The following is a 27,320-nucleotide window of genomic DNA, read 5'->3' as shown; positions in this document are numbered from 1 at the left end:
TAGTGTTATTGCAGCATCAGGTAAATAGTACTTGTAAAGTTCGGGTCGTAAAGTAAATGATTACCTCGTCCTACTTATTTATTCTCATGAGAGAAGCCTGTTGAAGTTGTTCTTCGCAAAACAACACGTTCACTGCACGTTGCAACTCATTTTCCTTGATAATGGCAAAAACGAAAGAAACACAACTACGGCAGTGCCATAACTTTTCGAGGTTTACATTGTCGTGTTGAAATCTGAATCCCAGATTAAAAGAACATAATCAAAATAGGGTGGTCTTTGCTATTTAGATTCATATTAAAATTTACATTCAGATTTGTTTCCCCCTTATCCTGAAACATTTTCATGTCCAACTAACTAATGCTCCATCAGGAATAATATGTGCAGCCATTCTCCCACTGCCTCCTGCTTCAATGGATCATAGTAAGGGAACAGTTTGTAGCAGTGGGGGCATAATTAGTGATAGGCCCTGGACATGTCATACTTTGTTAGTCAGCCTGCATTTAATTCCTTTGTCTCCTGCTCTGCTCCGAGCATTTATTCAGGCTGTGTGTATGTAATTGTGTATCTTTACTCAGGCGTCACTGTGCGTGCGCATACTTAATGTATCTGCTAACATTTTTATTTCACTCTGTGCAATGCCATTATGGTAATGCGGGCGATGCCGTATATATATGTTTTTCCTTTCATGCTCACGTTTGTCGTTAAGATTTCGAAGCATGTGGCCCCCTTTGATTTTCCTGCACAAACCAAAGAAAAACAAATCATTTCGGCTTTATTTTGCAAAAAAGCCAGAGTAGCTTCGATGTTCCCGCTGGCTTGCGAGGGCTCATTTTAACTACAATTAGCAGAAACCTCTTTAGGTTCCTCATATTCCTTTTTTCAGCAGTTCCCTGTAGCAACAACACACACAAAAAAAAGAAAAAGATTTTGTATGATGCCAAACCACACACTGGTGATTACTGTTAAGGTACACTTTTTGGCAGGATGTGTGTGTGTCTGTGTGTAAAGTGTGTGTGTGAGGGGTTTCTCAACCTAATGCCGTTCCATGTGAGGGTGGATGAAAGCAGCTTTGAGGATGTACAGTAGATGACCGGGAGGAAAAAAGCTCTTCCTCCGCCACCTTGCTCCGCTGTTCTCCAATTTCCCCCTCCCTCCTTCATCTCCCTCCTTTTCTGCCCCGTCTCTCATTCGGCCGCCACTCTGCCCCTCGCTATCTCCCGTCGCCTGCCTCTCCCCCAATTTTCTCCAACGTCTGCTGAATACGTCCAGCCATGCGCTCATCTGCTCTGCTCTTCTCTTTGTGTGTCCCCTCTTTTATTCCCCCCCCCCCCCATTCACTCCTGACCCCTCTCTTTTCCCGATGTGAGGCTGGCACTGGTGAAGGTCACTGCCCACAGCACGATGACAAAACCCAGAAACGTTCCTAGAAATCAGCTATGCAGGCCTGGATAAAAAAAAAAAAATCCACTCTCCGATCATTTGTATTCCTCATAGAACATTTGACTCAACTATACAGTTCTAGTTGTTCCGCAGAGTTGGCAACTTACTTCAACAACTTATTCCAAGATGCAAATTTGTAAATGTGGAGCACAAGGGTTCAGGTGCGTGCCCATGAGCCATTTTAGGTAATACTCCTTCAGCCACAGCACATGGCACCTCTGCAGATAGCGACCCTCGTGCTTCTGTTCTTTCATCACGCTATATTAGCCGCACTGAGAAAAACACGACTGCAGTGTGTTTGGAAGTGAACCTCAAACTTCAATTCAAGTCGGAGGATATCCAGATTTACACGCCTTATTGGATTCATCTTCAGTTTAGGGCCATTTAAAGAGGAAAAAAGGGGGGAAAAGACATAAGATTTTGAGAATAAGGTTGTAATATCCTGTATTTTTCTAATTCATTTACAACTTTATTCTCTTAATCTTCTCAATTAAGACTTTATTCCCCCAATGTGGCTAATCCTCCATCGTACGAACCCGATCTGACGCTTCTATTCAAGATAAAGTAACTTGGGAAAAGCAGGAAAGGAAAAATAATAAAGTTTGCTTAAATCCAAACCTATGCTAATGATAATGCTCTAAATAAAAAGCTCGACATGGGTTATCTTGCACATCTCGCACGTCCACAGGTGTGTAAACTATGACACGATCCTAGCTTCATCATGGTATTTGTTATCACGCAGCATAAACACAACACCTTATGTAATAAAGATTACCTCAGAATTGTGTTGTTAATCCTGAAACTATACCCTTTCCATTACCAATCATTAGATCATCATTATAGTGGCTTATATTCAGACTTCAGACACGCGTCAGAGTCCACTGGTTGCACGGGGCTTTTTCTTGTTGTTGACTATCTCAAGCACGACTCATTTTCTATGTGTTTGGGGTAAATGAGGACGGCTTTCAGCCTAACAAACATGGCTGACTTGAGATGAAGCTGCGAGCTGCTCAGCTCTGCTCACTTCAGCACATGCCACGTGTTTGTGGCAAGAAGGAATCCGACAGTTACAAGGACGTTTTAAATTTAACATTAAGTGAAGCAAACGAAAGACAAAATGCGCCTTTTCATGAGGTTAGTGGAGTCTGAAAACTCTTTTCATGTCAGCTCCACAAATTTGTGAGTAAATTACAGATAATGTTTTTCATGTTTGCCTCTTTTGTGTTCGCTTTTTTTGAAGGTATTTTTAGACGGTGTGATTTAATTTAGTTTTGGGATTTGGGCTAAGATTTTAAGCCTGAAGAGTAAAACATACAGTATGCGTTTGTGCAACTGACTTATATTCGACGAGCATGACACTTCTGCAACTCCAATACTTGCAAATACTCACTGGGCCATCACAATCAATCAATAAATCAATATTCTTGAGATATCGCTCCTTTTAAGGTCCATACCATAAATGTACTGTATCTTATTCTGCATTCGTGGTAAAGCTCTCATCTCTCCCATGTGCCCATTCTCATCCATCTATCATCCCCCGATTGTAATTCACTGTCTACTATTTGAAGAGCTTGTTTAGTATTGATTATATTTACAAGGCTTCTATATTTTATTATGTGCAAAGCAGAGCAGTTGTTGCAAAGTGCATGCATGAATCAATGCTTCCCTGGAGCCCGCGCCGGCGACCGCGCGCAGCTCAATACCCTCCAATTTATGTTTTAATTACGATGATCTACTAAGTGTTGGGAGCTGAGCCCGGGTCTCGCGATCAGCATCAACAAGCTCGGCGGCCGTACGTCGCATTGTACATTGGATTTTTACAGTCTACATGGGCAGACAGCGGGTTTTCAATGCATTCGACCAAACTCCCCCGAGCCTCAAAGACGTGGACGGAGGAGAACGCAGCTGCAAAGATGCGTCTCCTTTTCGGTGCCATGGTTAAAGTGGACGAAATAGTGGAAGAACAATGGGAAATTGGTAAAAAAAAAAACATCTTAAAAGCATTGCAGCTATTTTCATATTTTTGGCCCCGTATCGACGTCTGGAAAGCGACACAGAAGATAGTGGTTTTATTGCACGGTTTGCTATCAATAGCGGTTTTAGACGGAGCATAAAAGCAACACCCCAGCTCTGAAAGCTTTGTTTGGCAACGTGGCAACCGGTCTGGATTTTAGACCCCACGTTTGTCACATACTGTTTTTGTTCGGAGGGAGAGCCGTATGTCACTTGATCACTCGCGATTAGAAATGATTGCTCAACTCAGTATGCCATATAAGTGGCTACTGGCAAGCCTGAAATAATAAATACATTCTAATCGACTCTTGTAATTAGGACAGGTCGATAACAGGTTGTCTCGTTCTCGACTTACAAACACACACACACACACACACACACACACACACAGCAACAACGTTTTACTGTATCACTCTGAAACAGTGAAGGAGTAGAACCCTATAAGAACCCACCAGTGCCCTTCTATTTGTTTCTATTCTTCATAATTTGTTGTTGTTTTCTTCTTGCGCCATCTGCAGATGCTCGACGAGTACTACCTATTAAGATACAGTAGAGAAGCGGGCCCCGCTGTGTGTTGCTGTCAAGCCTCTTGAGTTGATGGCTGTGTCTTCGCACACTGCGGGGAAGAATCCCTTTCTGTCAAACAACAGCTGGTGAAGACAACATGATGCGGAGGCCACGGACGAGTGAGCCATCAAACCTCCGTTCTCTGACAGTATTTTGGCAAGCCGCGTTTCACAAGAGCCTGTCTCATCCTGCTCCGCTTTTATGGCGCATGAATCAATGATAATTGCGCTGTGTTCTCACTTGAATGGCACAAGTATGCCCCATGTGGCATCAGTCAAAAAAAAAAAGAAAATGGGAGTTTGGTGGATGGATCAAGGAAATACCCAGAAATTAGCATGAATGAAATGAATCACAGTTCCTCCAGGGATTATGATTCATTAGCTGGAAAATGTGCAGTGCAGAAGGCATGAGTAGCAACGGTGCCAATACAACCGATAAAATATAACCTACGAGCAGCTATGACAAGCAAGCATGATGCAGGTTGTGGCTGAGGCTGATCCACAGGGTTAGGGTTCGGTGAGTGGAAAATTCCCTTTAGAGAAGTATTTTTTTTTGGTATTATTTATCAGTGTATTTCACTCAGGGTTTAGAGCATGTTCCATGCACAGTGTAGATTTGATCAGACATGCTACTCACAAGCTTTCAAGCAAACACACTGATCAAATCAAAGCCCGACAACCTTATCCCCACCTCCATCACGGCCTAATTCCATTTCAAACCAAGCTCCCATTCTCCTTCCCCTTATCCCTTCTGAAAGGCCCAGTGATTAGAAGAAGACTTAAAGTTGACTATAGCCCCCCCATTCAACCCAACCATGCCCCCGCACTACCCCATTCCCGACGGGACCTTCTCGAATCCCCAAAGCCTCCGGCCAGTTTATCAGCATCAGGGGATCAGGCAATCTACGCCACCCCCCCCCCTTCATACGGGGAGCCCAATGTGTTCCGCGGTCTTTGGTGTAATCTCTTTGGCTGTCGACAGATCCAGTGAGGGGTCAGCTGTGATAACAGGATCACTCAGGTGGAGACAGGAGATGGGGCCACTAGAGAAAGGGGACAGAAACTAAAGGGGGAGGGATGCAGGCGAAGTGCAAGGCGGGTCTTGCTGGCAATCGAGATGAGGGAGGGAGATTTCTGAGATCGCATGGAGTGACTTGCCCACACAGGATCACGCTCGGATGCCAACGCACACCCGCCTACTTATTTCAAGACGGAATCATTAGTCAATCAGCGACAATGATAACAATCAATTAACTGTCCGAGTCATTTGCAAAATTGCTTTGGATTTGAATTTCCATACATTGTGAGCAGTGCTAAATATAATGCACAAAAAAAAAAAAAAAGCCTCTGCTGAAAGAAAGGCAATTACGCCTCGACTATTATGGGGGAAATAGTCGAAAATCCAATATTTGGTTACAAACTGTGTTGGTCGGGTGCCTGACGGAGCAGCGTGGCACCCTGACAAGGCTATTTTGGACTGTCTTGGCCAGTTTACCTCTTCGTGCATCCACCCGCACTCTGACTTGGTTTCAACCGAGAGAGACAGAGAGAGAGAGAGAGAGACAGAGAGAGGAGAGAGATAGAGAGAGGAGAGAGATAGAGAGAGAGAGAGAGAGAGAGAGAGACAGAGAGAGAGAGAGAGACAGAGAGAGGAGAGAGATAGAGAGAAAATAAAAGAGCAGCTATAAAGACTGGAAAAATGTTAGAAAGGTTAAAGGTCAAACGTAAAGAGCTACAGTTACCATACTCCCCCCCCCCCCGTCACACAGCATGTGCGCCAAGTTTCACAAACACATCTCAAATGTATACGGACACTAACATCCAGACTCTTCCTCCTCTCTCGCTCTCTTTTTTCTGACACTCGCTCTCTCTCTGTCACACACACGCTGTGAAGCAGCATGGTAAGCAGTGACACAAAGCTAATGCCTTGTCACACAGGCTGTCAGCAGATTAGCCAGTGGATTACACCCCAGCCATTAGATGTGCACAGAGCGAAAGGCCACAAACATGGCAGAGAGAGAGAGAGAGAGAGAGAGAGAGAGGGGAGGGAAGGAGAGAGGGAGACGGCGCACGAGTGGCAGTGATAGGGCATATTCCGGCATAACGCTTACAGGGACGACTAATGGGGGATAAGTTAACGGAGAGGAGAGGGGTGAGGACAGAAGACAAATGCAAGCTGGTTAAGTGGTGCAAAGAAAGACAGAAGTCAGAGTGGCAGAAGAGGAGAGAGGAGATGTTGAAGGGGAAGTGGAAGAATAAGAGCAGGAGGATTGGGTCAAGGGAATTTGCTGTTGAAGCGGTGGTTACGGGATAATCAGACGGACAGGGCGGAGGATGTAATAACAACAGTAGAAAAGAGAGGGAGAGGATTCAGGGAGGGAGCAGCACAGAGGAGGAGAGGTTTTACAGTGTGCAGGTAGAAAAAAGAAAGGAGTGGAGGTGATGAGAGACATGACGAGGGGGAGAAAGAGGGAAGAGGAGGAGGCTTGAAAAACAAGTTCAAGTTGTACAGCTTTTTCTAATCTTTTTACATTTTTTACAATACAGAATACAATGGAAACATTACTGTTGCTGCTACGATTACTGATTGACATGATACAAATATTAATAACACAAGTAATGGCTATTCAATAGGACAGCGAAACACGGTTTGGATCTTAATGACACACACGAGTCCACAAAGACACTCATGCACTGTAACTGTCAAATGCCGACACGCAGCTTCCCAGCTTTCTCGACGTTCCTAACAGCAGATGGCACTATTGATGGCGGCAGTCAGAAACTTTTCAAGCACTTGTCACTTTTACCACGACGCTCTCGTATCACCATCAGGCGAGCTGGTAATGACGCTCTGGGCTTCTCTTTTATTTTTTCCTCCTCCTCCTTCTTCTTCTTCTTTTTTTTCAAATCACTCTCTGATTCCAAGTGGGGAGATGTCAGGCCTTTTCAGTTGGCGTTTCATTTCACGATAATCGACTTCACTGCCCCGGCCGTCACCGCCGGCTTCAGCCCCCACAACAAAACCACTTTGCAGACATAATGACACATGATTGTCTGCTGGATTTTCCTGCTCGGGGGCTCATTTGGAGCTGGTATTTATGTAAGAATGGAAGGGAAGATGTCAAGTTAACAGGGGCTAATGGGAAATTCTGATGGGCATTGTGTTGAGAAAAAGCCATGAGAGACGTATCATACGGTGTTCAAGCAGACAGCATATGGTTACTGTGTGAATTGCATGTATAGTTGGCGCTATGGGTACACAGCGTCTATTCACAGATTATTCTTGGTGACTGAGGTCAGAAGGGGTGTGCGTTTGCATGCATAGCAAGGTGTGTGTGTGTGTGTGTGTGTGCGCTTGCATGAGCGCATGTGTGTGCATGTTAGACATCAAGGCTGATGTCACTCAGGACGCTTTAGCTGGGTGAGTGATTTGAATGTGATGCGGAATGAGCCGAGTCTCGGAAGCGCCAGGGGGAGATGGCAAGAGACTAAATGTGTGAATCCCCGCAGGGTATTTAGACTATTCATTATGATAAGCCCCTGCATGCACACGACCTCCACATAAACATACGGAACTACACACACACACACCTGAAGTCATGTTCTCACATGTGGAGGAAGAATAAAAGAAGGGGAAGGTCAAGGTGTAGGTAGAGAAAAAGAGATGCTCCGAGACATGTGATTCATGGCACAGCGATAGGCTCGGAGTTCACAACCTGTAAAAGCTAATTCCACGCCAGCCTATCCGTGGCCAGCTCACGTGGGAGCCATTCCACTTTTTAAACCCCCTCTCATTTAAAGCGGGCCCAGATGCAAGTCAAGGGGCTGCTTTGGATTAGCCAGAGAGAAAAAACTCATTTCCTTTGCCATTTTACGAGCATTTAATTTGAAACAATTAAGATATTACGGTGCTGCGGATTCACTACACAGAGTGACAGCTGGGAGCAATCCCATAAACCCCTGAGCCAGTAAACGAGGCACCTTGCTACTCTCTTTTGCTCCACTCGCCTCCACCTCCTCCTCCACCTCCTCTCCATTATTTTCAATGGAGCATTTAGCTTTGGGCTGCGTCGAGGCGAATGTGCCACCTTTGCCTGAGCTGAGATCTCGCCGCCGCCGCCGCTGCCGCCAATTGCTTTAGCAGCTCTTAAATGCACCAGTTGGCTGATTACGGTATAGAAAAACATTCCCAGAGACTAAAGGGAGGAAGCGAGCATAGAGGATGTTTACCTTCTGGTTGGCTTTTTCCATGATTTTTAGGATGTATAGCTTAAGTTGCATGACTCATCTGCGGAGGCATAAATGAGGAAGATGCCAACAAACGGGGGGGGGGGGGGGGGGCAGCACTGGGTTAGCTGAGGTGGAGATAGTAGCACTCTACATTGTGGTCAATAGTGTGGAACGGGGCTTTTCATAGACTGGTGCCTCGTGTCATGCAGTCTGTGGGCTTTGATGACACACTTATTGATGGCCCCTCCGTGCCCTATCTGTCCTACACTCAAAGAACTTTGTCACTACCTGACTTTGAATTTAAGCAAGCTTTGTCAGCACTCGCCCATCAATTCACCTACGTTCCACATGGCATAGAAGGGCATCGGAGGTGTGAAATTGATGAAGGTGTGCTTGTGAAAATGTCAGTGGGGGGGGGGGGGGGGGGGGGACCACTGGCCAGACACTGAAAGAGAGAGGGAATATTTTGGGGTGGCTGACAGATAGGAGTGGCGAACGCTCCTTTTCATGAACACTGAACTGTAAAATGGAGGCCCCAGCGCAAACAATAGGCGCGATCAATCGGCTGTGGTGAGAGGCTTCTGGCAAATGCCCCGTGGCAACCCACACCTGCTGGAAGAGCGAGGGACAGAGACGGGGAGAAAGAGAGACACAAACAGAGATGAGGTATGTGTCACTTGTCATTTGGGGGGAGGAACGTCAGAGAGGTAGGGAGCAGGGGGGTGGATGTGGGGAGTCGGGGGAAGAGAACGGGCAAATAAATAAGCGACGGGGAAAGGTGATGGCGGGAGAGAGTTAAAGGCTTTTAGAGGAGGGAAGATTTTGGATAAACCAAAGAGAAAGGAGAGTGAATAGAAAGCACAAATGTTTTAAAACATTCATCCGCATTTTTCTTTGACGTATCAACTCCTTTTCTACTCTGTCCTTTTTATGGAGGGTTCGACAAGTTAAAGTCCACTACGGCAAAACATTTACAGAGATTAACTTCTGGATAAATATTGCTTAACTTGATCCAAACACACGACAACCAACGTCTAATTCTATTAGTCAGTCTGTTTGTCTATTGCTTCACCTTGTTTATTCATCATTTAGATACTAAACTTAGCAAATAAGAGTCAATTTAAATCAAACAAACAAAGAGCCTAAGATAAATGTAGTTTTTGTCAGATGTCTGGTGCTGTCCAAGGGTCAAAAAGGCCAAATATTTCATTTATAATCGTATAAAACAGTTAAATCAACTAAAAGTTCCAGTGCAAACTTAGAATGTATTGTATTAAGACATAGACAACAATGCAAGTTTTGCATTTAGATAGAAGCAAACACAGCACGACTCAAACGCAGAGAGGCTGATGCATTTTCCAGTATCCATGGTGATGCTACTTGTGGAGGAGAGTAGTGAGGGTTTCTCACCGTTCACGTGCTTATGGTAAACCCTCCCTCTTTACTGTGAACCCCCTCCTTCATATGACGCGCTAGTAGTGTTGGATAAGCTTAAGAGGAGGCTCTCGCGATGCCTTAACACATTGATCGGCTTTTTCCACATCTCAACTTATTGATCACGGCACAAACAAAGCAATATCATCTCACATGCTTAAACTTCCACAGACGGCACACCAGGGTTCAGACACTAGATCTCCCCCGTGTCAGTGGACAGATGTCCCGAGCTCGGTTCCACAGAGCGACTCCACCGGCCACGGGTTGACTCAGTCCCTCGCCACCTCCGTCTCTCTCCCTCCGTCTCCGTGCGATGGCTGCTGCACACCGCGGCTGCTCACAACAGCCCAGTTGATCTCTTAATGGGCCTAATTGCTTCTCGGCTCATTGCACCGCATGCCAACACTAAACTAAATCAAACCGGAGGTCCCATCCGCAAGCCTCATTGCGAAAAACCCATTCTGCTTTACATCATAATAAGGTGATATTGACTCCTTGTGACTCGGCAGTGTCAGGACAGATGAGCGCGCCCGCACCTCCCGTCGTTGGCGCGCCGCCGTGACAGACAGATGTTCGGGTCACGTTCGGGTTCAAGTTGCTCCACGTCAGAGTGCACTGGGAATAAACGCTGCCTCCCGACACTTCGGCCTGAATTAATGTCAGCTCCTTTGGCCTCACCGCCCCAACCACTGTGGCCTTTACTTTCCACGGTGGTGGCATGTTGGGAACGCCAGTCGAAAAGCAACGTGAAAGCTGATCAAAGCCAACCCAACGTTTAGCATAAGCCTGGAGTCAGCTCCATTAAAGTGAGGCAATGTTTCACTTCATGAAACATGGAGTCGGCCCTCACCGGAATTTAGGACCACATGCATCCTGCTCTGTAGATCTTGTGACTTTCTCCAGGATTGGCGACCCTGATTCCACACCGCAGTGAATTTCAAGGCCCCCGAAAAACTATTTTCTCCGGGGTCCTACATCAACACAGCATCTTCTGCCAGCGCTGGAACGTTGTTGGTTTATATATTACATAAAATGTCGATGTCATGTATTTCTCCCGCACCAAAGCTCCATTTGAATCAAGATGTGCTGACAGCTGTGGGCTGCCTGCACTGTCAATCAAAGTTGATCAAACCACACCGACACGGTTCTTGATGAAGCGGATGAGCTGAATGATGCGTTTCAATAAATAATAACTACGGATGTTTTTCCCCACATTTCAAATTTGATTGTTGCCTACAAAACCATCCAAGGCCCGGATCAGTCTCTACAGGAATAATGAGGGAACATAAAGAGGGCTCATTTAATAATGTGGCTGCGTACTGTTTTGCTGTGGGCGACATGTATAGACGATGGAAAGTATGGGTGTGGTGGATGCGATTTCCACATCAACAACGTCCCATTCACTGCATCTTAAATTCCTTCTACTTTAATTTCTCTCTTTTATATCATAAGCAATATATTATTTTACAGACTTTGTTGTTGGCAGATATATTATACGCCTGCCTCCGTAGCCTACATACAATAGTGGGAAGACATATACTTAAGACACTACAATTACAGATCAATATAACCATTTGAAAAAACAATCCCACATACAAGTAGAAAGTATTCTGTATATATCTACATCAATCCTGCTGATCTGTTCAGTGTTTATCCAACCTTTGCCTTCATGGACATATGTCTTGAAGTTGATTATAATGGAAGTAGCCACAGGGCCATCTTTTAAAATGGAGAACTGAATGTGAGGCATAAACCGTGTCCACACAGTTCCAACAAACATAGAAGTGGCATTATGGCAAATGTGGAATAGTAAAAGGCACAAATTTAGTGAAAGGAGGGTTCTGTTAATTGTCCAAATATCTATAGATACCTGTTCTTCTATCTTCACCTATTTTTTATTTGTATGGCCTCCTCTTTCACTTTATGCAGTTTATTCTATTTTGGATACCATCCATGCGTGTGAGGCACAAATATTTGTATCTTAATGGACCTATGATCTGCCTAATTACTTTTTATTGCAGGATTTTATAAACCCTCCATGAATAAGATAAGCCTGCATATTACATATATATCGCACTTTCTTGTTTGTTTATTAGCTGCATACTTATCAAATGATCTCATATTTGTAATTAAATCTGGGGGGGGGGGGGGTTGGGCTCATTGACAGCTTAATCCAGGGTGCGGGTCACCATGGAAGAAGAGATATTGTTGAAAGGGGGTAAAATCTATGAGTGAGGTAGTAAACACCCTCTCCCAGAGAATAGTACCAACATCCCTATGGACATAATATGGCTGCCGTTGTTTCCAAGTTACAATATGGAGATTAAAATCTGAATTTATAGATGTTATCACTGACTGTGAAAGGCCTCACATGCAGCTGAACCGGGAAATTTACCACTTCTTCGCCATCATGTGCATAATTACGGCAATCAATCTCTCGCTCAAACTTTACAGTCGTTTCAACCACGCCATAAAATCTTATGTTTTGTCTGCGATGAAGTCTGCGACTATTAAGTCTTCCAATTTTAACGAAATGTTAATTGCTCATGAAAGCGTGAGTGCGTGCTCAGCCATTCATCATGTCTGACAGATTCTAAGGAGGAGAGAAGTATTAGATGTCTCGGCCAAGGCCTAGACTTCGGTGTTGGTTTACAGTTTTTTTTTTTTTTGGTGCCTGGGAGATGTGTGTAATATCACCTTGGCATTTGTGTCGTTCTTAGCCTAACCACCCGCCTCCCCTCCTCTCGCTCTCTTGACTGCTTGGGCAGCGGCCACAAACAAGTCAATCTCCATCCGTCTCAAAACATTGGATTAGATTTATCCGCTTAAAATAGATTGTTATCCAAAAGAGCGCGAGTCTCGCTTGATGGGGAAATTAATTTTACGATGACTGGTTTACTTGATCGGGGTTGTGGGGGGGCGGCGGCGGCGGCGGGGGGGGGGGGGCTGTACATGTATCAACTCAGTCTGGGGCGCGAGGGGCTGAAAACAGCGGTCCTTGTTTTGGATTCAGACGGGTTGCTTCTCTCCTCCTCGGTATTATGCACGCTGTTGTCGTTGGATCGCAGAAGACGAGAGTAATGACTTGACTGACAGTCATTTGTAAAGCGCCAGCGAGTTGTCAGGGGTGAAACGGCCTGCACCTCGGGCTGCGGGCAGATTGACAGTGAACGATATTGTATTTTCACATCTGTCTTTCTAATATAAATGTGGCAAGTTTGAAGATTTCACTGCTGGTTGATTTAGCAACACCTGCAATTACTGGTGGTAACAGGAAATGCTGTTTTAATGCCACTGGTCCCAGAACTCTGGGGGCAGGGGAAGAAACTATTGTTTAAAAAAAAAAAAAAGAAGTCGGACAATAACTGGCTTTTATTTTCCCCATCAGTGTGTGAGCAACTGTGATCTGATTTCAGGCTGCAAACAGCAGGGCACAGAGAGAGAGTCGGTTCGCTCACTGAGAAGTTGGAGGTGTGCAGCATGTCGCCTGTAGTTCTTCATCTAACAGCTCACTGTGGCGGCTCCTTCTTGTTCCATTACTCCCTGCAATATTTCAAATTGACCCGGTGTCAGAAGATGCCGAGAATACCCCTCGTCTTGTTTTTGTGAGACCTGTTTTTTGATGAACGGCGCCGGTATGTGCTGGGCTCACTGGCAAATACGTTTCCTGTGACTACTTCAAAATAAAACGCTAGCGATTGGACGGCTTTTAATGTGAAGCTGCAGCAGAAGGAGATGGAAAAACAGGCACTGACCACAAACTGCAAAATTATAAACATTACAATACAATCATCAGTGAGCGACAGGAAGTACAGAACAACTTGTACTGAATTGAAACGCTCGCTCTCTTGCAAACTGTCTGTCAGACTCAGATCTCACGTGTTAAACCAATAAAGCAGTTTGTGTTACAATGGAACTGACCTCAGCCGACCAAACAACACAATCCAGTCTGAGCCTTATAGTCCTGTGTTAATTCACCTGACAAGCTTTACTTAGAAACGCTCTTTGCAGAAACCAAAGCAAATATCTTGAATGATTTTATACCTTTGTTGCCTTTGTCTGGTTCTGAATCAGACTGTTTAAAGCTGATACACAGAGAGGACTGGCTTTAAGAATTATGCGTTATCCCCACTGAGATAAACAACTACCAAATCTTAACTGATCTGTTTTATATAGTAACTTACAGAGTACACGACGTAACCAATACAATTCCAGCAAAGACTAAATACATATTTTACGTAAAAACAATCCAATGTCGTGATCAGTGTGACACAGAGGAGCTGTCAAGGACTGAGCTTTAAGTATTATATAAAATATCTATAGTGAAATACAGTGGTCCTTTCAGCTAATGACTATGCTAATATCCTGACATATAATGTCTACAATGACAGATAGGAATGAATTCCGTAGGTTCTAGATTGGATCAACTGTATTTCCCTGTCAGTCCCTTGCTCCAAACCACCAATCAGAGTGTTGCTCCGGATGATTCGATGATTTGCAAGTGAAAACAAATGTAATTCTGTTCTTGTTGTTGTTTTTGTAAGCTATGACTTTTGCATAAGGTTCATTTTGAGGGTGGAGCTGGGGCATTAGGGCGCCCAACATAAATCAGAGCTTATGACTCTGATCAACACTTTAGTTTAGCGTGTTCATTCTAGTCCAAGTAAAGCTCATGGGAATGTAATTCATGGGTAGGTACTGTAGGTATTTGGAAATTAACTATAGAGCATTGTACAAATTGACATTTTAAAACCTCTTTGACCTAATGATGGCGATAGATGAAACATCAGGTTATCATAAAAAATATTTCAATTCATCCTGACGGTGGACATAAGTAGCTAGAATAAATTGAATGGCAAATTCATCCAAAAACTGTTATTATGTTTCATTAAAAGACATTTGTTACATTCGGTAGTGCTTAGAAACGTCAGCGATCATGAAAGGATTCATCCTGCGGGGACCATGAATGTCTGTACAAAACAATCAATCCAGCAGGTGCCGATATATTTCAGTCCAGTTCTGATGCTTTGCATGATCATAAAACAGCACGATATGTAAATATCCAAGCTCACAGGGATATTTAGTGAAACCCATTATTGAATACGGCATTCAAATTACTCTCCGTAGCCTGTGAGGCAACCCACTGCCATTGTTCAGTATTAAAAAGACAATAAATAAATAAATAAAACAAGAGAATTTCACAGAATTTTCCAAATAAATGAGAATATCCAATGCTAATTGGGTTTGTAAAGTCAGATTAGTCCCCACAGATTCCCTGTGTGGGCAGGTAGAGACAGAGAAACACATACATCAGAGGATTTGCCTACATTATTCATCCAAAGCAAATGCATATTGATATCGTATAACCTTTAGCATCCTTAGCCCCATTTGCATTGTATTTACATAGTAAATGTCAGCCGGTGCTACACTTTGCATGACCCCACGTGTGTACGAATGTAAACACGCCCGTGGCAGCGCACACAAAACACTGTGTTGACTCACAAAAGCGGAGCGAATTGTCATTATCCAACAACAAAGAACACATTTGCCAAGTGAGACTTTTTAAATGCCCCCCCCTACTGTCATAATAGGCAAACTTGCAGCATGTGGTGCTGCTGGATCTCACACCCAGCAGCACTCAGGTTTTTCCTCAGACAGTGGGTTTATAGACTACTGCGTCCTGCTGAGGGACAAAGTTCAGCTGTGATAGGCCAGAGAGGCGTGCTCTCCATGAATCTCACCCTCGCCCCCCCATTCATAAGGAAGTGCTGCTGTACTATTGCCGTAGCAGGTGCCAGGAATATGAAAGCGCAGCGGGGTGGATGACGAGTACCAGGCAATTATATTCAGAGTTCCTGAATGAAGGATTTGACATTAAAAACCTCCTATATTTGTGCATTTAAGACGGATGTCAGCCGGGCTTCAAATACAGGGTTGAAGTCATTTTTCTTAACGAGGAGTGAGATTCATCAAACTAAATAGTTGCGTGATGTGGCGAGAACGACAAATGTTCCTTCACAACCAAAACAGCATTCAACTGTCAGTCTCTACCCCTGATGGATACGGATATTTTACAAATGGTTGCCTTGGTGAAAGTCAAATATACAGACGTTTGTTATCTACACCGCTTTGTGCCTCTTGACACAACCATCACTCCCACAACACTTTCTCGTCGCCCGCAGGCAAGGGCAATAGTTCACATAACAGTAATTTCATCAAGTTGCTCCATTGCTCATTGTCACAAAACCCAACACTTTTCTTTTGCCCTATTAATCTGCATGCGGAGGCCGTATCAAATTCTGCCCCTCGGAAAATGGAACCGGGTGTAATTTGCAGGTATAAATCACAATCACAGATACTCAGTCAGATCCATGACATGTGTGAGCGCAGGTGAGAAAACAGATCTGCTGACTGCGGGAGTCTGTCCCGCTGTCTCTCACAGTACTTTTGTTGGATGCTCGGCGCTCGTGTCTGCGGGGCTAGGCTGTTCATCAGGAGGGTTTGGGTTGCTGCCATGGAAGCAACTTTTCTCAAAACACAATTGGTCATAGTCATCTGTCTCCCCGGGCCACTGCTGTTATTTTTTCTGTAGTCCTTCATCAGGCGGCCGTGCACTTGCCTGCGTTATCAGGAGCAACATTATCCCTTCGTACGTTGTTGCGTAACATCGTCTGCACGGTGGTACGGACGCAAATGTATCACGTCTTGGAATCATTACACATGGACTATGGAGGTTACTGCTCAACTTGGCTCCTGTAGCAGGCTGACCTTGGACATAAAGCAGTATGGCAGCTTCTCTACATACACAGCAATGCGTTAGAGAAGGAAAACAAACAAATGGCAGATGCTGTGCCGTCCCCATAGACACGCAGGCGCACACATTCAAGCCCAGTCTGACAACAAAATCAATATAATCTCCCGTCGGGGATTTATAGTGTGTCTGTGGCTCCTGGTGATGAGTTTATGGTGACCTTATTGTACATGATGGCATTTTTATGGAGTTCGCGCTGATGTTACCGTAACCGTGATGCATGTATGCATGTCAGCAGGCCTCAGCACTCATCTGCATGGGGATCGGTGGAGGAGAGTAACTTGGCATTTTTACTCGAGTACCGTCCACTGGTGGGACTTGAATTTGAATTCAGCTTTAATTTGATGACTCTACTTATTTTACACAACATTTCAAAGAGAAGTGTTTTAAAGCAAATATTTAACAGCCATAGTTACTATATTACTAGTTAGTAGTTAGTAGTAAAACTAAGTGAATGCATTCATTATGTACGATTATGAAATACTCAAGTATTTTCATTTTGTGGTTGTATATACATATGCTTTTATTGTTTTAAACTACAGCATTTTAAACAATTTCCTTGGTCAGATTGAGAAGTTATACAAAACAAATGATCACTTTACAGAATACAATGTGATGCATTGCTATAGATCACTTGAAAATATAGAAAGTATTTAAGATTCACTCTGTTGTTTTATTGTTTTTATTCTAGACTTCTAGACTGGTTAATATTAGCTTCACTTGGACCAACTGCAACATTAAATAAAGCCTAAATATTATAGCATAGATTCTAATAATGACATAAGTGAATACATGCCATACATCTGCGTATTTGTTTTGATATTAAGATAATTTTGTGTTCATGAAACCAATTGAGGTTGTCTGATAATAGCCCATTACACACTGTGTGTCTGCAGCTGTAGCATAACTAACATACACAAACACTTGTGTGCACTCATATTCTCATGATCCACCATCTGAGAGTAATTACCGAGGCTGTGCACACGCACGTACACGCACGTCTCTTTTTAACACATGTTTCTCCAAAATAGTCATGTCCAAGTGCACATTCCTGTAGTGGACTTGGTGGGGGGGGGGGGGGGGGGGGGGGGACTTGATACAAGAGAGTGGGACCTCGCTGAGTGACGTCAACACCCCCCACTCCTCCCTCCTTCTCTCTCTCTTTCCATTTCTCTCTCTCTCTCTCTCTCTCTCCCACTGTCATTCTACAGTCTTTTTCTCCACCAGGGGTTTTAGTGCGCGCTATGGTCGCAGAGAGAGAGAGAGAGAGAGAGAGAGAGAGAGAGAGAGACAGACACATGGAGTGAGAGAAGGAGAGAGAGCACAGAGAGAGAGAGAGAGAGAGAGAGAGAGAGAGGGGCTGTGCGCTCCAGCCACACCGCACTCTCCCAAACACCACCGCCGTCTCGCCACGTTCATTCCAATGAAGATCTAACGAGCTGCGCGCAGACAGACTCCAACCGGAGAATACATTATACGCGCTCTCCACGCGTGTGTTTGCCTTCTGCCATGGTCCCGATCCCCGTGAACGCATTGGCGACGGACAACTCGCGGAAAGAGACGAAATAAACGCGTACACTTGGAAGGAGGGGGGAAAGGAGAAGGAGAAGAAGACGGATTTCTTTCCTCCGCGTTGTTTTTTATTTCGGACTCGATCGTCATTACTGGATGTAAAAAAAAAACAACATAAAAAACAAGCAAACTCCCGACTTCTCCTCCGAAAGAAGAAAAAAAGGAGACGCTCAGTTTCAAACTGGCCGCAACATGGTGATAAGGTAAGAGTGTGTGACGAGCCTGTGTGAGTTTGGAGGTGGTGACAGCGAGGGACCGGAGCCGCTGCCGCAGTGATTTCAGGTGTGCGTAAAAAGCCCCCCGTGAAGTTGCCTCAAACACAGCGTAGGCCCGGCTACACACATCTGGACTGGGGTTATTCTCGGTACCCACATCGATGATAAGCTGACCTGGGACCAGGTAGTTTGTATACGTGTGTCAGGAACTGTTAAATGGCACAATTTGGGATTATGGAAGCGCGCAACCGTGAATACGCACAGCGGCGCGTTCGGAGCCACGTTACAGTGGAAGAAACGGTGTTTGCACCTTCACCAACTGTCTTTATTTCGATTTAAATCTATTTAGGGTGTTAACAGTACATGAACTACATGTGTGGATGTGCAGGTGGTGTGTTTTTGTTTGTCTGGGTGCGTGCTTGGCGCAACGGTTTGGAGAGGCGACCAGTGCCAAGAGCTGTTTAATTGTCAATAAATTATCACCACACATAATTGTATGGCTATAATTATACATAAACACACTCCAGTTCACTATAGCCTGTCAAAAACAAATATTATTCATGCCGTTTAAGCTGTGGCACTGTCATGTAAACACAGTTCTTTCAGGCGACATCATCCTTTTTTATCGTTTGAGTTGTGGAAGCCTTTAAATCCAACGAGTCGATTGAGAGTGAATTTTTTTCAAAGTGCATACTTGCAACTCTCCAGAGCTCCCTCGTCTCATCCCGTCTTATTTTTAGCAACACGATTTTATTTGCGCGGGGTTTTAAGTTGCCTTTTTTTTTTTTAAAGTGCTCACATATTTAGGCATCAAAAATATCAAGTGAGGCAAAGGAGAGAGAGAGAGAGAGAGAGATTCTGTCAGTCACGCATATGCCAATCAGCTGAGAGTGAACCTTTATTTCCAGTGGAGCGGCGCACACATGCACCACCTGTGCTCAGTGTGCCAGTTGTGCCACTAGGGGACTCGTTCTCTCCAGCCAGTGAGGGGAATGCAGTAGAAAGAGGGACCACAAGCCATGTAGAAGGAATATCATCAAATACCTGCTCATGTACTGGAAAAAAAACAACTTTCAAATAAGTCTATAAAACAATGTGTCCTTCAGCTGGTTGAAAATGAAGAATTTGTAAACTGTATTTTATGTGAGGAGGCTTCATGGAGGATAGGACACCTTCAATGTAAGCACTTTTGGATGTCGCCTTTTGAAAAAAGTATTTTTGTCACTATGCATTGTAATATGTTGCTGTCTGAGAGAAATGAAAAGGCACTGGTTGAGTATCCCTAGTGGAGTAGTCTGGAGAGGTGTTTGAAATGGAGGCGCGAGTGTGTGCGTGCGCACGTAAGCATGCACATTAGCGTGCATGTGTGTGTTTGCTGAAGCAATTCCCACTTTATAGCCAGTAAGCACTCCAGGACAGCACAGCCCAGCACCTCCACTGTCTTACATGTTTTACAGTTCCCGGCTCAAACAAATAGCACTTGCCCAATTTTGACACAGCACAATTAACGCTGTCACCACACGTTCGATTTCCAATTTTGCTGTTGCGACAGCAGCGCTCAAAAGAGCAGGCAAAATGGATATGCACCGAGGTGGTGCTCGATTTAAGTGCTGCTATCCAAAGTCGTTGAAGGGGAGCAAAGTGTCTCAGTCATGGAAAATCGGCATCGACACGGCCATCTTCTCTCGAAACCCTCATCCTTCACCTTGTGCGACGATAAATCCTCAAAAATAATAGAAAGTGCTTTTGAGAAAAAATCTTAATGCAAATCGTGAAGAGGTAATTGTGTATTAGTGTGCAGGACTCGAAAGGAGAAAGGAGTCAAGCTTTTGTGTGTGTCGGTTACCTGTGGGTGTGCGTGTGTGTGTGTGTGTGTGTGTGTGTGTGTTGGTGTGCAAAGGATACAAACAGGCATGCAAGCCATTAAATTGAAAAATGATATAAGGCCTTGGAAAGTGCCTATAAGGGAGTTAGGCCATTTTTTGCGTGTCTGCCGATCTACCTTTTTCTCCAGCTTTCTGAGCCTGAAGCACATTGTGAAATCATTTCCCTCATTTCTGACAGTGTCTGGAAGCGACAACTGGGTATTTCCGAGACTGAACGTTCGAGAGAAGTCAACAACGTCTTTCAGATGTCCCCCTTTTCTTTTTTTTTTCGTTTTCAATGCATATTTACCTGCCTTTGGGTTTCATATTTTTGATCCGGCCACTGCGACACAAGTCGGTCAAATGTCAAGCTCGGAGATATAAGCTCATTGACAGCGGTGCATTTAATGTAACAGAGGCTTGATGAAGGACTGTGGAGGCTTTGAAGATTTCCTTATCCAAGTCCCTCTTAGGCACAAAGCCAAGCCCTCTTACGAACAAGTGTGCCTGCATCTCACAGTCCCATTGTGGCGGCACAGCCATGTACCTCTGACTCACGAGTTTATTTTTCAAGAGGAGGGGGAAAAAAAAGAAAAGTTTAGCTTTCTATCATTGTGTGCTGATCCCTGTGTGTGAGCACTACTTCAGGAATCCCAAGGCCGGGGACCCTATTACGCGTGCGGAATGAGAAATCAACACTTACATTACAAAAAATGGATACGTAAACGCAGAGGGCCACAATTATCAGGCGCCGTGGTGTTGGAGCTGGAGGAGATGGAGTGCAAATAGGTCTGTTAGCAATCACCCCCCCCTCACTGCCTGCCCTCTGTAATTCAGTGGGTGTATTCTAGCTTGTTTTGTGCCAGCAATGGCCCATAACTACCCACTGGCTGGCGAGCTGGCAGGGTGGGTGGTTGGCGGATGCAAGAGGAGTTTGACTGGTAGAGGTCATACAGGAGGGAAAGAGGGCAGGAGGGGAGCAAGGTGTGTGTGTGTGTGTGTGTTCTGTGTGTTATACATGAACATATGTGCTCGTGTGTATACATATCGTATAACCTGCAGCTCAGCTTCCTCGTGTTTCGACCCGTGTGCGCGCCGGTGCTTCGGGGGCCTCCAGCACAACTACAAACCCACTTCACAGGGGCCAGCTTGATGCATTGTGACAAACGAGAGAGCAGTTTGATTTCGCACAACACTGAGCCGCACCACGGCATAATGAAGTGATCATGACTTTACCCTTGGTTCACTTTGGCCCCGGTCCCGCTGTGTTTTTCCCCTCTATTCAATCGCTTCACTCACTTATTTACTTGGCAAGCATTTCCTCCCGTAACCTCTAGTACTGCATAACTAGCGTCAAGGGTGGGTTGCTTGATAAAAACCACCGCTACGGGGCATTGGTTTTACACATAGGGGAACGCTAGCAGTTTTTATTGATATTCAAGTTGCCACTGGGTTGGAATAATAAGAAGCCTATTTTCACGCCCAGGCAAAATCACCTCTACTGTCCATCACCCTGTCAGGAGAGAAAGCTGAGGCCTAAATATTATCTGGCAGTGGAGGGAGCAAAGGACTGTAGCTGAGCCTCTCGTTTCCCCATTAACTCTTATTCTCTCATTTTTTTTTACTCTTGTTTTCTCTGTCTTTCCTTTCATGTATTCCTTTTCCTATGTCATCATGAAAATATGTCCCGCCTTCCCCCATGCTTTCCTCCTGATTCCACTTCACGTACACCCCTCAGTGTAATTTACTTGTATGTAATGGGAACACACGAAGCATATGTCACTTCCAACATGGTTCCGTATTGGGTACAGTGCAGAACGCGTCGCCTTCAGGCTCTGCCTCCAGGCTTTGTGTACAGGGGGGAGCACCTACGTGTCAGTTAAAGGGAGCACTGCCTTTCCGCCGCAGCTGTCTTTTGCTTGCATATTGGGTTTCAGAAGAAATGATGAATGCCAAACGCCTGTAGCCAGTTGTGAAGACATTGTGGGGGGGGGGGGGGGTGCTGGTATGAATTTGGATTGGGGGGGGGGCACTGGCAGAGGATTGGAATTCTGCCCTTGACCTCCATTTTGGATCATCCAGCGTCTAGCATCTAACAGCCTGGCGCTATTAGGAATTTGGGAGAATTAGGACCAATTAGAAGAAGATGAAAGTCTGCATGTGAAACATAATATTTCTGCTTTGCTACGTTTCAAAATAACGAGGTAGAAAAAGGTGGCCTGGCAATATTTTGGTAAGTAAGTCGTCATTTTTTGTCCCACTGCAACCCAAAACATTATTTATTTTTATGCCCTTCCCATTGTGTCATTTCCTCTTATCTTAATTTTTGGAAAGGCTGAGAGCAGAATCCGCCGAGGTTCATTTGAATAACCAGCGGAATGAGGAAATAAAAGCTGGGGGAAGAAATCGAAGTGGCGGACGGCCCTGTACATTCATGTCACACAGCGTTATCAAATTATTCCACAATAGCAGCCACACGAGTGATGGAATTTCAATTAAAGTATGACAGTTTTAGAATTTGTTTCGGCCCGCAAGAGAGTTTGTAGGGGCCTGAGTGTCTTAGGGGTCGGGGGGCGAGGTAGTGGACAGCGGGGAGGGTCTTTTTACAGAAGACGTATTTTCCAGTCTATATTCCCTATTTACCAGCCTCCCTCCTAAACTCACCCCCACTCCATCAAAAGGGAATGATGTAGCTGAAACACTTTTGTTTGGAGGCACTCTGCGGTCAGAGCCTGGAGTCGGGCAAAAATGGGGTGTTATGATAAAGGTCTTTGTGACAAGAAGTCAAAAATGCAGCGTTTGGTTGATAGGCTCTCTCCAAGAACAATTACGCGACCTGCTGTGCCAAATAGAAGGGTGCAGGAGATAAGTGCAAGGGAGGGGTGCTCAGCTCAGGCTGGTGGCGAGCTCGTAAACCCGGGGAAAGAGCGACACACATATGACCCTCTGGGACCGTAAAAGCTTTCGTGGGGCCGAATTTGTAACACACGCAAGCTCACAAACGCTCATAGACATGCACAGATGCCAAGTATGTGCAGACACACACGTGGACGGTAGGACCTCGATAGCACTACCCCTAAGAATAGGCCAAACGTAGTGTCTGTTGCCGCAGCAGCCCTGCAGATAAGCATTTCCATGAAAATGTAAAGTAAAAGAGTCTTCTCTTAAATTAAGCTTATAAACAAGAGTGATTGATTTGATGTCCAGTTGCATTGGCAAGCAGGGAAACAATCCATTAACAATCGGCACATAGCAATTTCACAAATGAGGAATGCATAGTGGATGGATTTTTTCATGATTTGGCAGGGTTTCCCTAATTTGTGCCATAACTCTTGAAGGGACATGTGTTGGAATGGGATCCAGTGCTTCCAGTCCACTCTCAGAGTCTGGCACCCACATGTCCAAAGAGCTATCTTTAAATGTGTAGGGATATTGCACAAGCGAAGTAAGACATGTAGCGCAAAGACGGCAGCAGCTTTGTGTCAATATTTGTTCTTTATTATCCCCCATACATCCTTTTCCTTTTTTGAACTCGGATTTAAATCCCTGCATCGCTACAAGGTTAGGAGTCAATGTTTAAATTCTGCGTAACCCCGGCATTCTCCCTCTACTCAATCTGCAATTATAGCTAGCTGCTTTGAAGAAGCCAGGCGGAACTAAAATGACTTTTCATGTCCGGTATAATGACTGCCATTTGGAAGCTGACATGGAGAGAGAGGATGAGAGAGAGATAGAGCCATAGAAGAGAGAGTGAAAAGAGATGGAGGGAGGGGCAGAAGGAGGGAGAAAAGGGGACAATCAGTGGAAGAAAATGGCTTAGGTCACCTCTGGTTCTGACCAGACAGCTCAAACCAACCAACCGTCTTTTCCCTTTGTCGTTCCTCGCGGATGAATCTGCCACATTTCGCTCCTTTTCTCGCTCCCGTGCGGCGCTCACTTTTGAAACTTTCACCTTCTTCTCCCTCTGTCTCCGTCTTCCCCTGCCTTCGGTCTCCATTCAGTTGCCATCAACAGAAGCTTAGCAGCTTTAAGACGGATTACAAGATGAATTGCACAGAGAGACGCCGTATATTCTCTTTAGGGTGGGCCACTACTGCCAAAGGCCAGAGCTGAGAGCCGTCACCTGGGCTAGCAGCTGGCTATCTTTTACACTTCCCTCGCTAATGAGGCCAGACAGTTGGGGCTGAAGTTATGGCGCGGGCTGGATGCTGTGTTGGTAATCTATTATTTAGACTCGTGGGGAGGCTGGTCTCAAGAATTTCATGCATGCATTTTGCAAAGCAAATGTTACCCGGGGGGGATACAGAGCTCTGTGTGGGAAAGAAAAGAGCGAGGCATGAGACATTAGTGCGAGTTTCAGCTTTTCCTTGACCTGCCTTTTTCAAACCTGCCAAGACCTGAGAGGAAACTTTGTGGAATTTTGTTTTTTTTCATCACACTAGAATAGATATGTTGCTCATAGAGATGTGCTTCGGTGGGGCTTTGCAGAGATGACAACTCCATTCAATGCACGACTTTTCTTTGTCGTGTTCATTCAGTGTTTCTTCCCCTTCTTCCTTCCTTCCTTCCTTTCCTTCCTTTCGTTCATGTCTTTCCTCCTGATATTTTAAGGATGACAGACAAAGGTTGGGCTTGTGCCTTCAAACAGCCCGACACAGAAGAACGGGTATATCTTTCCGTTCCCTTTTTCATGTATATTTTAGGAACTATTTCAGAGGGGTTTCTTGGAGTTGCATCACACCGTTATAGATAACAGTGCACAGACGGGCCTTGTTTATATTTAGCGAGGCTACAAAACTCAGGCACACATGACCCCGCCAATGTATTAATAGAATAATACCAGTGTTTAAGGTACCAGGGGCTGCTGAGGCAGTTTTTTGGAACCGTGCATTTCCGCAAAGTCTGTCAAAGTCATTTTTATTGAGCATGCAGACATTAGGGAGCATACTGGCCTTGTATCAATCCCAAAATCAGGAAATGACTTGGGGAGACATCAGTTTTCAGCATCTTTTACAGCCTGTGAACCTATTTATCTATATTTGGTGCTATGTACATGCAAATCGACCGGGAGATGAGATAGCAACAGTTAAACTTAGAAAGGCAGTTTTAGCCGGAGCTGTTTTGCAGACTTGGGTTACTCTTTAATGAAGTTCGTGCAGAATGGCTTTAGATGCAATACATAGCTCATATTTATAGATAGCGTAAATGAACTAGACATACCAAACCCCATGAAGTCACCAACTTATTCATGACCCCCACGTGCCACGATCTACACCATGATAATTTAATGGTGAGAGTCACAACAACATAGAATCGCTTATGTGGCCAAGAGAGAGGCCGTTAATGTGCGTTCAAGAGAAATGAGCCATACAATACTATCTCTTACAGGTTATTAGTATTTTTCGTGGCGCACCAACAGGTACAAACTTTGGAAAACACCATCAGCCATTCCAGTACCATGGAATTCCTGTGACCTCTCATACAAAGGTTTTTCACGGAATTTCTTGTGCTTTTCAAGGAAGTCCATGTCAGGTGTCGGGCAGTGTAACCCTAACTGCCACACTTAATCCTCCACCTACCACTACCTTGTCCTTGCATGTGTTCTCCCATCGATCAACCCTAAAGAAACATTCCAGGAGAGTTTGAGTAGCCTATCTCTGTAACAGGACACCACCAGGCCCCGTGTGAGCGTTTGACACTAAGAAAGGGAGAGTTTCTAGGTGGAAGTTGGAATGTTTGAGAACAGCCTTCTTCTTTTTTTCCCCAGTCTGTGAAGGTTTAACACGACACGCTTCTTGGGTTACATGATGTAAGAAAACAGATTAGCCTTTGATTGATTCCCTAAAGAGCAAAGGTTAATATGAGGTTTGGTTTAAGATAGGATGACGACATTGTGGACCTGCGTGGACATGCACAGGTATGTTTTTCCGAGAAGATTGAGATGAGAGGAAACGGGACAGACACACACACATGCATGTGCACATGACAAGTTGGACGAGGTGTTGACAGAGATTATTGGACTGGATTAACCTGCTGCCACCGCAATCTGACCTTGGACTTAAATACGAGAAAAGATCCATAAAGTAAGATAGATGCACAAATTGGAGAAAAGTCAAGCGAAAAAAAATGTAGAAGCCAAACCATGCTGACTGTAAGTGAAATAAAGATTTAGTCTGGGAAATGGCTTATTAACTTTAAGGTCATCCATATTTGATGGCCTGCCTCTGGTCTTGACAAGGAAAAAGGTGTCAATTAGAGCAGGTTTTATTTTAAAAACATTAAGTCATAAAGGAAAACTGGATGGATGACAATTTAGCTGTTGATGCTGCCCATTACCCCTCCAGCTTTTAATACTGCAAATGGATTTTCCTTTTAACCGTAGCTGATTGCCATTCCTGTGACAGTCCAAGAGGAGGGAGTGCTTGCCTTTTACAGTACCGGGCTCTTTCTGTCACACTCTATACAAAGGTTCATTTGTTAGCCATGAAAACACATTACAATCCATCCCTTCCTCCTGCTCGTTTTCTTCCCATCTTCCCACCCTCTGCCGTTATTTGGAAACCTTCCCGACCGTCTATTGTGATAAGCTAAACACAAAGCTGTCGCCATAGCTGCTAGCCATATTGTTGTCTCGCTCCTCCGCTTGGACTGCCAGCCTTCATAACACGGCACCGGGGGAATTAACCTCCGCCGCCGTTTCTTTCATATTGTGTACATTTCTGCAACGGCCACTCCAAGAGAGCCGCATGGGGAAGGGGAACTCGAAATGTTGCCAAACTACTGACAGCTTGTCTCCAGCCCTTCTGCGTAAATACCCAGTGAATATGATCAACGGCTCAGTCCGCCTTGCTTGTGGCTGCCTCTAGTGCAACCTTTAAAGAAATAAAAGGGCATGGCAAGTTATTTGACGTGAAAGTATGAAGTTGAATAAAGGATACTGTAGTTCAGTGAATGGGACAAAACTACACTGTCACAGTTTGTGACCTTTCCCATTTGTTCTGACAAGCCAGGGTTTTCTCTCTGTCAGAATGGCCTACACCGTTTGTAAGCGATTCCTCCCTTCCTGTCCCCTTTTTTTTTAATAATATCTGCCATCTGCAGTGACTGCGTGACGCCACAGCTTCTGTGTCATCGGTGACAACACTCGCACACACATACTGGGACTAGACAAGAG

At 44.8% G+C, this 27,320-nt stretch overlaps 1 protein-coding gene across 43 annotated transcripts in view; it reads left to right on the top strand.

Moving 5' to 3' along the window:
* Window positions 1-27,320, top strand: part of LOC117751967 (receptor-type tyrosine-protein phosphatase delta) — a 209,584-nt gene that overhangs the window by 64,813 nt on the left and 117,451 nt on the right. Inside the window, exon 1 of one of the 43 annotated variants that reach the window (XM_034569038.1) lies at window positions 17,803-18,269. The exons of the other annotated variants lie outside the window; for them this stretch is intronic. The gene's annotated coding sequence lies outside the window, so the exon portion shown is untranslated. Of the gene's footprint in view, window positions 1-17,802; window positions 18,270-27,320 lie in introns of those variants that run through there. 43 annotated transcript variants of the gene reach the window in all.

This window comes from Hippoglossus hippoglossus, chromosome 18 (genome assembly GCF_009819705.1).
Source record: "Hippoglossus hippoglossus isolate fHipHip1 chromosome 18, fHipHip1.pri, whole genome shotgun sequence".
NCBI lineage: Eukaryota > Metazoa > Chordata > Actinopteri > Pleuronectiformes > Pleuronectidae > Hippoglossus > Hippoglossus hippoglossus.
This window is presented reverse-complemented; position numbering and strand designations above follow the sequence as displayed.